An 8,842-nucleotide genomic window follows, 5' to 3' on the forward strand; every position below is an offset into this window, starting at 1 on the left:
AAAAGTTTTGAAGCATGCTAATAGCTCCAAAAACAAACCAGGTAACAAGTCTGGTCCCATGAAGAGCCAGTTTGAAGATCTCAGCCATTACAGTAGACAACAAATGATGGAATTTCCCCTCAGAAATTATTGAAGTTGCTGTCTGTTAAACCTTCAGGAACCCCAAGATTACATTCCACAACATCACAACACTCTGCCTTCCACCAGTATAAGCATCACAGTGTTTATTATTATTCACTTCAAGGGCAAAAAAAAAATCATTTCTTATATGTTTCTACTTTATTCAAATAGGCTGATCCCTCCTTACTGAAAGTGATTCAAGAGAAGCTGTTAAAACCCTCCATATACATACTATAATGGGCTTCCCAGGAGATGCTAGTGGTAAAGACCCTGCCTGCCAGTGCAGGAGACACAAGAGAGACAGGTTTGATATTGGGCTGGGAAGATTACCCTGGAGGAGGGCACAGCAACCTACTCCAGTATTCTTGCCTAGAGGATGCCATGGACAGAGGAGACTGGCGGGCTATAGTCCATAGAGTTGTAGAGTCAGACACAACTGAAGCAACTTAGGACACCCACGTGTACTATAATAAATATCTTCCAAGACATCGTATGGTTCCCAAATCTAAGTTTAAATAGCTTTTACAATGAATAATTTCCCTTTTGAAGACAGTAAATTATAACTGAACAATGTAAGTAACTCAAATCCTTAACGATTCTAAAAAATGAAAATTACTCTGATATATAAAACTTCTAAAATAAATTTTTCCACCAAATAATTTCTACTCCACTCTATATCATATCATTTCTGTAATAACATTAACCACGAACTTATGTATATATTCAGTATCTAAAAAAATCAACAGAGTTCTAATGATGAATGTTTGGCTTGCACTTATCACCAAATAATTCATTTGGGGACTGTGAGCTAGCTGCATAGTTTAAAGTGGGCTCACTCTCAAGTAGAAATACTCTGTAAGATGCATTGCAAAAGACAATGGTTTTTTGTTTAGCTGTCATTTCTTATGAATTTTCATAACAATGAGTTAACATATTAACAGTTACTATGGCATTGGGTCCCATCCTTTCACGGCAAATAGATGCGGAAAAAGTGGAAACAGTGACGGATTTTATTTTCTTGGACTCCAAAACCACTGTGGATGGTGACTGCAGCCATAAAGTTAAAAAACACTTGCTCCTTGGAAGAAAAGCTATTACAAACCTAGACAGCATATTAAAAAGCAGAGACATCACTTTGCTGACAAAGATCCATATAGTCAAAGCTATGGTTTTTCCAGTAGTCATGTATGGATGTGAGAGTTGGACCATAAGGAAGGCTGAACACCAAAAATTTAATAATTTTGAATCATAGTGCTGGAGAAGACTCTTGAGAGTACCTTGGACAGCAAGGAGATCAAACCAGTCTATCCTAAGGGAAATCAACCCTGAATATTCATCGGAAGGACTGATGCTGAAGCTGAAACTCCAATAACTTTGGCCACCTGATGCAAAGAACTGGCCCATTAGAAAAGATCCTGATGCTGGGAAATATTGAGGGCAAGAGGAGAAGGGTGTGACAGAGGATAAGATGGTTGGATGGCATCATTGACTCAACGGACATGAGTTTGAACAAACTCCAGGAGATAGTGAAAGACAGGAAAGCCTGGCATGCTGCAGTCCATGGGACCGCAAAGAGTCGGACACGACTGAGAGACTGAACAACAACTCTGTGGCATGCATCTCAGTGAATTTCAAATGTTCACTCATAAGTATAAGAGTATTTGTGAGTGCTTGATAAAAGTGAAGATTTCTAGGCCCATCCCCTGGGAATCTGACTAGGTATAAATGCCAGAAAGCCATCAAAACACTCAAGATCATTCTATGCAGCACAGTTATAGAAATCTTGACAGCTATGATTTAAAAGTGGCATGAAGGGGTTTTGTAAGCAGAAGGGTGCTTCCAATCTGAGGCAGAGGCCAAATAAAAGATTGATAGTAACTGTATTAAGAGAGTTAATTGTTTAAATCTTGGCTCCATTGCCCTGCAGGATTGGGAAGAGATTCAGTTTTCTGAGGAAGCCCTGGGGAAATCACAGGCTTCTCTGTTGAACTTGGCCTGAATCCCCTTTAGTCCAAGGAGCTGAGCTGAGCAGGGAGATAGGCAGTCCGAAAGCATAGTTTTCACTGTGTGGGTCACTGACCACAGCTGCTGCAGCACTTTCAGAGACAGGAAAAGCAAGTGGGGAAGCAGTTCCATAGGCAGCATGGTTGGTCAGCTCACCTTGCATTATTTAGGGCCGCCAGGTTAAAAAGGGCTGCAAGCCTGGCAGCTTTTGCAGAAGCAGGGCAACAGCAATCCGGCCACAGCCCAAGGTGAGTGATGCCCATGGCCAATGTGGAACAAGCAAAAATCAACTGCCTGTAGTCGAGTCAAAACTAGTCAAAACTAAATGTCATTCTGACTGGTGTGAAGTGGTACCTCAGTGAGGTACCACTTCACACCAGTCAGAATGGCGGCGATCCAAAAATCTGCAAGCAATAAATGCTGGAGAGGGTGTGGAGAAAAGGGAACCCTCCTACACTGTTGGTGGGAATGCAAACTAGTACAGCCACTATGGAGAACAGTGTGGAGATTCCTTAAAAAATTGCAAATAGAACTACCTTATGACCCAGCAATCCCACTTCTGGGCATACACACCGAGGAAACCAGAATTGAAAGAGACGCATGTACCCCAATGTTCATCGCAGCACTGTTTATAATAGCCAGGACATGGAAACAACCTAGATGTCCATCAGCAGATGAATGGATAAGAAAGCTGTGGTACATATACACAATGGAGTATTACTCAGCTGTTAAAAAGAATTCATTTGAATCAGTTCTGATGAGATGGATGAAACTGGAGCCGATTATACAGAGTGAAGTAAGCCAGAAAGAAAAACACCAATACAGTATACTAACACATATATATGGAATTTAGGAAGATGGCAATGACGACCCTGTATGCAAGACAGGGAATGAGACACAGATGTGTATAACGGACTTTTGGACTCAGAGGGAGAGGGAGAGGGTGGGATGATTTGGGAGAATGACATTCTAACATGTATACTATCATGTGAATTGAATCGCCAGTCTATGTCTGACGCAGGATGCAGCATGCTTGGGGCTGGTGCATGGGGATGACCCAGAAAGATGTTATGGGGAGGGAGGTGGGAGGGGGTTCATGTTTGGGAATGCATGTAAGAATTAAAGATTTTAAAATTTAAAAAATTAAAAAATTAAAAAATTAAAAAATTAAAAAAAAAAAACTAAATGTCAGATCACAAATGGGAACCAATTTTGTGTCTGTGTGTGAGGACAAACTTATTTGTTCCCAGAATTCTTCTTGCTCAGTCCCTGGGGGAACAGGGAGGAGGTGGACAATCTCTCTATTTAAATCATATTATTTACAGCATTCTATGCCTCATTAATAACACTGTGCAGTGAGCTCTCCATTGTCATCACTAATGCTATTCAGGCTCATAGACATGTTTGTTAAGGGCATTTTAAAAAATAAAAAGAGTATTCACAACTTAAAAGTTGAGAGTTATGATTTTATTCAGTGGGAATTTTTAGGACTTAAGACATAGAGGCAGCATTTCAAGTAACCCTGAGTGAACTGCTACAAGGAGGAGTCAGGTTACAAAGAACTTTTGTAACAGAGGGCAAGTAGTCTGACATCAAAAGACTATTGTTAATTAAAGAAAAGCAGATATCCCAGGTTAAGGAAGTTAGTGCTTTTCTATATATTGGAAGATACAAGAGTCTGGGCTCAGGGAAATCATTCCTTTGATAAGCGCCTCAGCTGTCTGCGGCCAGTATCCTGTGTTGCCACATCCTGAGTTTCCTCTGGGCTCACCATAGGGAGTGGCTGCATCCGACCGTTTCTAGATGGCACGTATTCTTTCCTTCCTGAGTTCCCTCAGGGCTCACCAGCTCACCATTAGCCATTCTCGGTGGCTATAATTGCTGATGACTGTGCCAATCTTTGTTTACTAATATGGCAGGAAATACTGACTCTTGTTTGTCTGGTTACATCCTTCATGAGCTAAACCTGTTTCATTAAAATCACTCTTTCTTGAACTTCTTCAGTGAAATGCATGTCAGTGGCCAGCCTATCCCCCAGGGACCTGTCATGGCCCAGCACTTCCTTCAACCAGACCCACAGCAAACCCAGACCACTGTCCATCTAACTGACGTGGGAGCCCTGCCACACCTCCAGTATGACCAGTAAAGTGCTGATTTCTGATGCAAGCTGGAAAACATTCTGATGGATTAACAGATGGAGGAGAACTATTCTCACATCTGAGGGGTACCTAGGCTCTCCAGTGTGCCACCAGCTGGGGCCAGGCTTCAGGCTTCACCCTATAGACTATAATTTAACAGAGAGTTAGTCAAGAAAACCAGCAAGTTGTCAACTAGGCTTCATAGGTTTTGAAGCACTGAAATTGTTCTATTCCCCAGAAAGTGCAGTGTTCTACATGCATCCCTTCAGTTCAGCCCTCCCACAGGAGAAAGCACAAACAGGAAAAGGGGGACAAATATTTAGAGATGTTTCCCTTTAAGATGAACTTCCAGTGGAGTCCCACGTAATGAGCAAACAGCTGCTGTGGATGTACCATGTTTCAGATGCCAGAGCAGCACTGGCTTTACAGTGATGTCGGGGTTGGATATGCATGGTCCCTGTCTTTGTGCAACAAACATGCAATGATAAATAAATACATAATTATGGATGCTGATAAACTCTCTGCTCATAGAAAAGGGCATAATGCTGTAAGTCATAAGACCAAACTAACTCTACCTGGGAGAAGGGTAGCTCTCCACAGAAGGTATCATTAGGTTAAAATTGGTTGAGTAATAAACTGTAGGGAGCGAGGTAAGGAGCATTCCAGGCCAAGTGACTGGCAGTGGGAAAGTCCTGGGAGGGAACAAGCTTGATACATTCAGGGAATTGAAACGGACCAGCAGGGCTGGAACATAATGAGCAGGCAGGACAGAGGCAGGGGCTCTTTGGGAGGATGGAAACGGGCCAGACCGCCCAGGGCTTGTAGGACTTTGGGTTTCATTTGAGCCACAATGGGAGGCATTGCAGGATTTTATGAAGAGGAATCACATAAACTGAACTGCATTTTTAAAAGGCCACAGGCTGACTGTGCAGAGGAAGCAAGAAAAGAAGCAAGGAGACAAATACTGAAGGCAGGTAACTATGGCAAATGATGTGGTAGGACGGAAACGGACAGAGAGAGCGAGGTAGATATTTATAAATCAATGTAATTAAAGCCAAAAGCTCCCAAGCTAGAAATCCTCCCCACAAAGGCAGTGGAGAAAGAAAACTTCCGTTACTGAATGAGCATCAAACCAGAATACTATGTGCAGCACAGGCCATCTGCACACATTATACGGCTGAGCAGATATGCCCTATTCCATACAAGTTCTCAAGAGAAACAGTGACTAGTCTCAAGTAAGAAGACTTGACAAATCCATTTGTCACATACAGCTAATCCTAGATTCACCCAATAACTGGGGAGGCCATTTGTGTTTGCTAATTGGCATTATCCCACCACCCCGCCCCCACAAAAAAAGAATAAACTTCTCATATCTTTAAGGAGATAGCTTTGCAAGTTGCAATGAGGTTGGGGGCTTCCCAGGTGGCGCAGAGGTAAAGAATCCACCTGCCAAGAGACAAAGTTTTGATCTCTGGGTCAGGAAGATCCCTCGGAGAAGGAAATGGCCTTCTACTAAAGTATTCTTGCCTGGAGAATAACATGGACAGAGGAGCCTGGTGGGTGACAGTCCATGGGGTCACAGAGAGTCAGACAAGACTGAGCATGCGCACACACACACACACACACATACCTCCAAGTCAAAGCCTACTCTCACACAAAGACAGGGAGATAGGAGTGCTATGCCCCTAGATGTTTCTATTTCAAAGAGATGGCTCCCAAGTCTCAGAGAAAAGCGTGACTTGTCAGAAAGCTATGAAGAGAATATTTAGCTTTTAAGATATTTATATACATTTCAAAGAGAGAAATTACAAGTTTTCTAAAGTAAATGCTCTAGGAAAAGAGAGAAAGGAGGCCAGTCTCTTCCTTTATTCTCAAAAGAGAGAATTAAACCCCATATTTTTTAAATTGTATTTGCCCTTAACAATACTAGATAGATAAATTGATAGAATTAAGATTAGTGTAATTGGATTAGATGTGAGGATTAAGAAAAAAGAGAAGACGCTAAGATGATAATCAGGAGTTTATGTCAACTTACTGAAAAGAAAATGTTTCTCTGTTCTAAAAGTCAAGGAATGCTCATCTGCAGCCTGAAGAAGCTGTCCCATTTGAAAGTGGTGAAAATTATGTTAAGTGTACACAGGATCTCCAGGGAGCTGATTTCACTAAGTTGTATCCCAATAACCTCAAGAGCAAGACACAAACATTCCTGGCTCAGCAATGACACGGGCAGTCAGCCCCCATAAGGAGCAGGCCTGCATTTGCAGAGATTTGGGTGCACCTAGAGACAGGGATCAAGACCATCCCCATGGAAAAGAAATGCAAAAAAAGCAAAATGGCTGTGAAAAGAAGAGAAGTGAAAAGCAAAGGAGAAAAGGAAAGATATAAGCATCTGAATGCAGAGTTCCAAAGAATAGCAAGGAGAGATAAGACAGCCTTCCTCAGCAATCAGTGCAAAGAAATAGAGGTAAACAATAGAATGGGAAATACTAGAGAACTCTTCAAGAAAATTAAAGATACCAAGGGAACATTTCATGCAAAGATGGGCTGGATAAAGAACAGAAATGGTATGGACCTAACAGAAGCAGAAGATATTAAGAAGAGGTGGCAAGAATACACAGAAGAACTGTACAATAAAGATCTTCATGACCCAGATAATTACGATGGTGAGATCACTCATCTAGAGCCAGACATCCTGGAATGTGAAGTCAAGTGGGCCTTAGAAAGCATCACTACAAACAAAGCTAGTGGAAGTGATGGAATTCCAGTTGAGCTATTTCAAATTCTGAAAGATGATGCTGTGAAAGTGCTGCACTCAATATGCCAGCAAATTTGGAAAACTCAGCAGTGGCCACAGGACTGGAAAAGGTCCGTTTTCATTCCAATCCCAAAGAAAGGCAATGCCAAAGAATGCTCAAATTACCGCACAATTGCACTCATCTCACATGCTAGTAAAGTAATGCTCAAAATTCTCCAAGCCAGGCTTCAGCAATACGTGAACTGTGAACTTCCAGATGTTCAGCTGGTTTTAGAAAAGGCAGAGGAAACAGAGATCCAATTGCCAACACCCGCTGGATCATCGAAAAAGCAAAAGAGTTCCAGAAAAACCTCTATTTCTGCTTCATTGACTATGCCAAAGCCTTTGACTGTATGTTTCACAATAAACTGTGGAAAATTCTGAAAGAGATGGGAATACCAGACCACCTGACCTGCCTCTTGAGAAACCTATATGAAGGTCAGGAAGCAACAGTTAGAACTGGACATGGAACAACAGACTGGTTCCAAAGAGGAAAAGGAGTACGTCAAGGCTGTATATTGTCACCCTGTTTATTTAACTTCTATGCAGAGTATATCATGAGAAACGCTGGACGGGAAGAACAAGATGGAATCAAGCTTACCGGGAGAAATATCAATCACCTCAGCTATGCAGATGACACCACCCTTATGGCAGAAAGTGAAGAGGAGCTAAAAGCCTCCTGATGAAAGTGAAAGTGGAGAGTGAAAATGTTGGCTTAAAGTGCAACATTCAGATAACTAAGATCAAGTTATCTGGTCCCATCACTTCATGGGAAATAGATGGAGAAACAGTGGAAACAGTGTCAGACTTTATTTGTTTGGGCTCCAAAATCACTGCAGATGGTGACTGCAGCCATGAAATTAAAAGACGCTTACTCCTTGGAAAGAAAGTTATGACCAGCCTAGATAGCATATCCAAAAGCAGAGACATTACTTGGCCAAGAAAGGTCTGTCTAGTCAAGGCTATGGGTTTTCCAGTGGTCATATATGGATGTGAGAGTTGGACTGTGAAGAAAGCTGAGCACCAAAGAATTGATGCTTTTGAACTGTGGTGTTGGAATAGACTCTTGAGAATCCCTTGGACTGCAAAGAGATCCAACCAGTCCATTCTGAAGGAGATCAGCCCTGGGATTTCTTTGGAAGGAATGATGCTGAAGCTGTAACTCCAGTACTTTGGCCACCTCATGCGAAGAGTTGACTCACTGGAAAAGACTCTGATGCTGGCAGGGATTGGGGGCAGGAGGAGAAGGGGACAACAGAGAGATGAGATGGCTGGATGGCATCACCGACTCAAAGGACATGAGTTTTAGTGAACTCCAGGAGTTGGTGATGGACAGGGAGGCCTGGCATGCTGCAAGTCATGGGGTCGCAAAGAGTCGGACACAACTGAGTGACTGAACTGAACTGAACTCAGAGGCCTATCCCTGAAGCAGGCAAATGACTTGTTCTAGTTACAAAATAATTTTCTCTCAGTAACAGACCTACTCCTGCACCCTAGGCTCCTGCTAAGCTCTGTGATAAGAGTGCTAGAGAAAGACTAGAGGAGAAAGAACAGCCTTGTTCCCCTCTTGCTTTGTTTCCCAATCCTTTCAAATTGCTTAGCAATGACCCTTCACCCTGTTCAGTCGCTCAGTCATGTCCAACTCTTTGCAACCCCATGGACTGCAGCACACCAGGTTTCCCTGTCCATCACCAACCCCCAGAGCTTGCTCAAACTCATGTCCATCGAGTCAGTGATCCCATACAACCATCTCATCCTCTGTTGTTCCCTTCTCCTCCTGCCTTCA

This window comes from Ovis aries, chromosome 8 (genome assembly GCF_016772045.2).
Source record: "Ovis aries strain OAR_USU_Benz2616 breed Rambouillet chromosome 8, ARS-UI_Ramb_v3.0, whole genome shotgun sequence".
In the NCBI taxonomy this organism is placed as follows: Eukaryota; Metazoa; Chordata; class Mammalia; order Artiodactyla; family Bovidae; genus Ovis; species Ovis aries.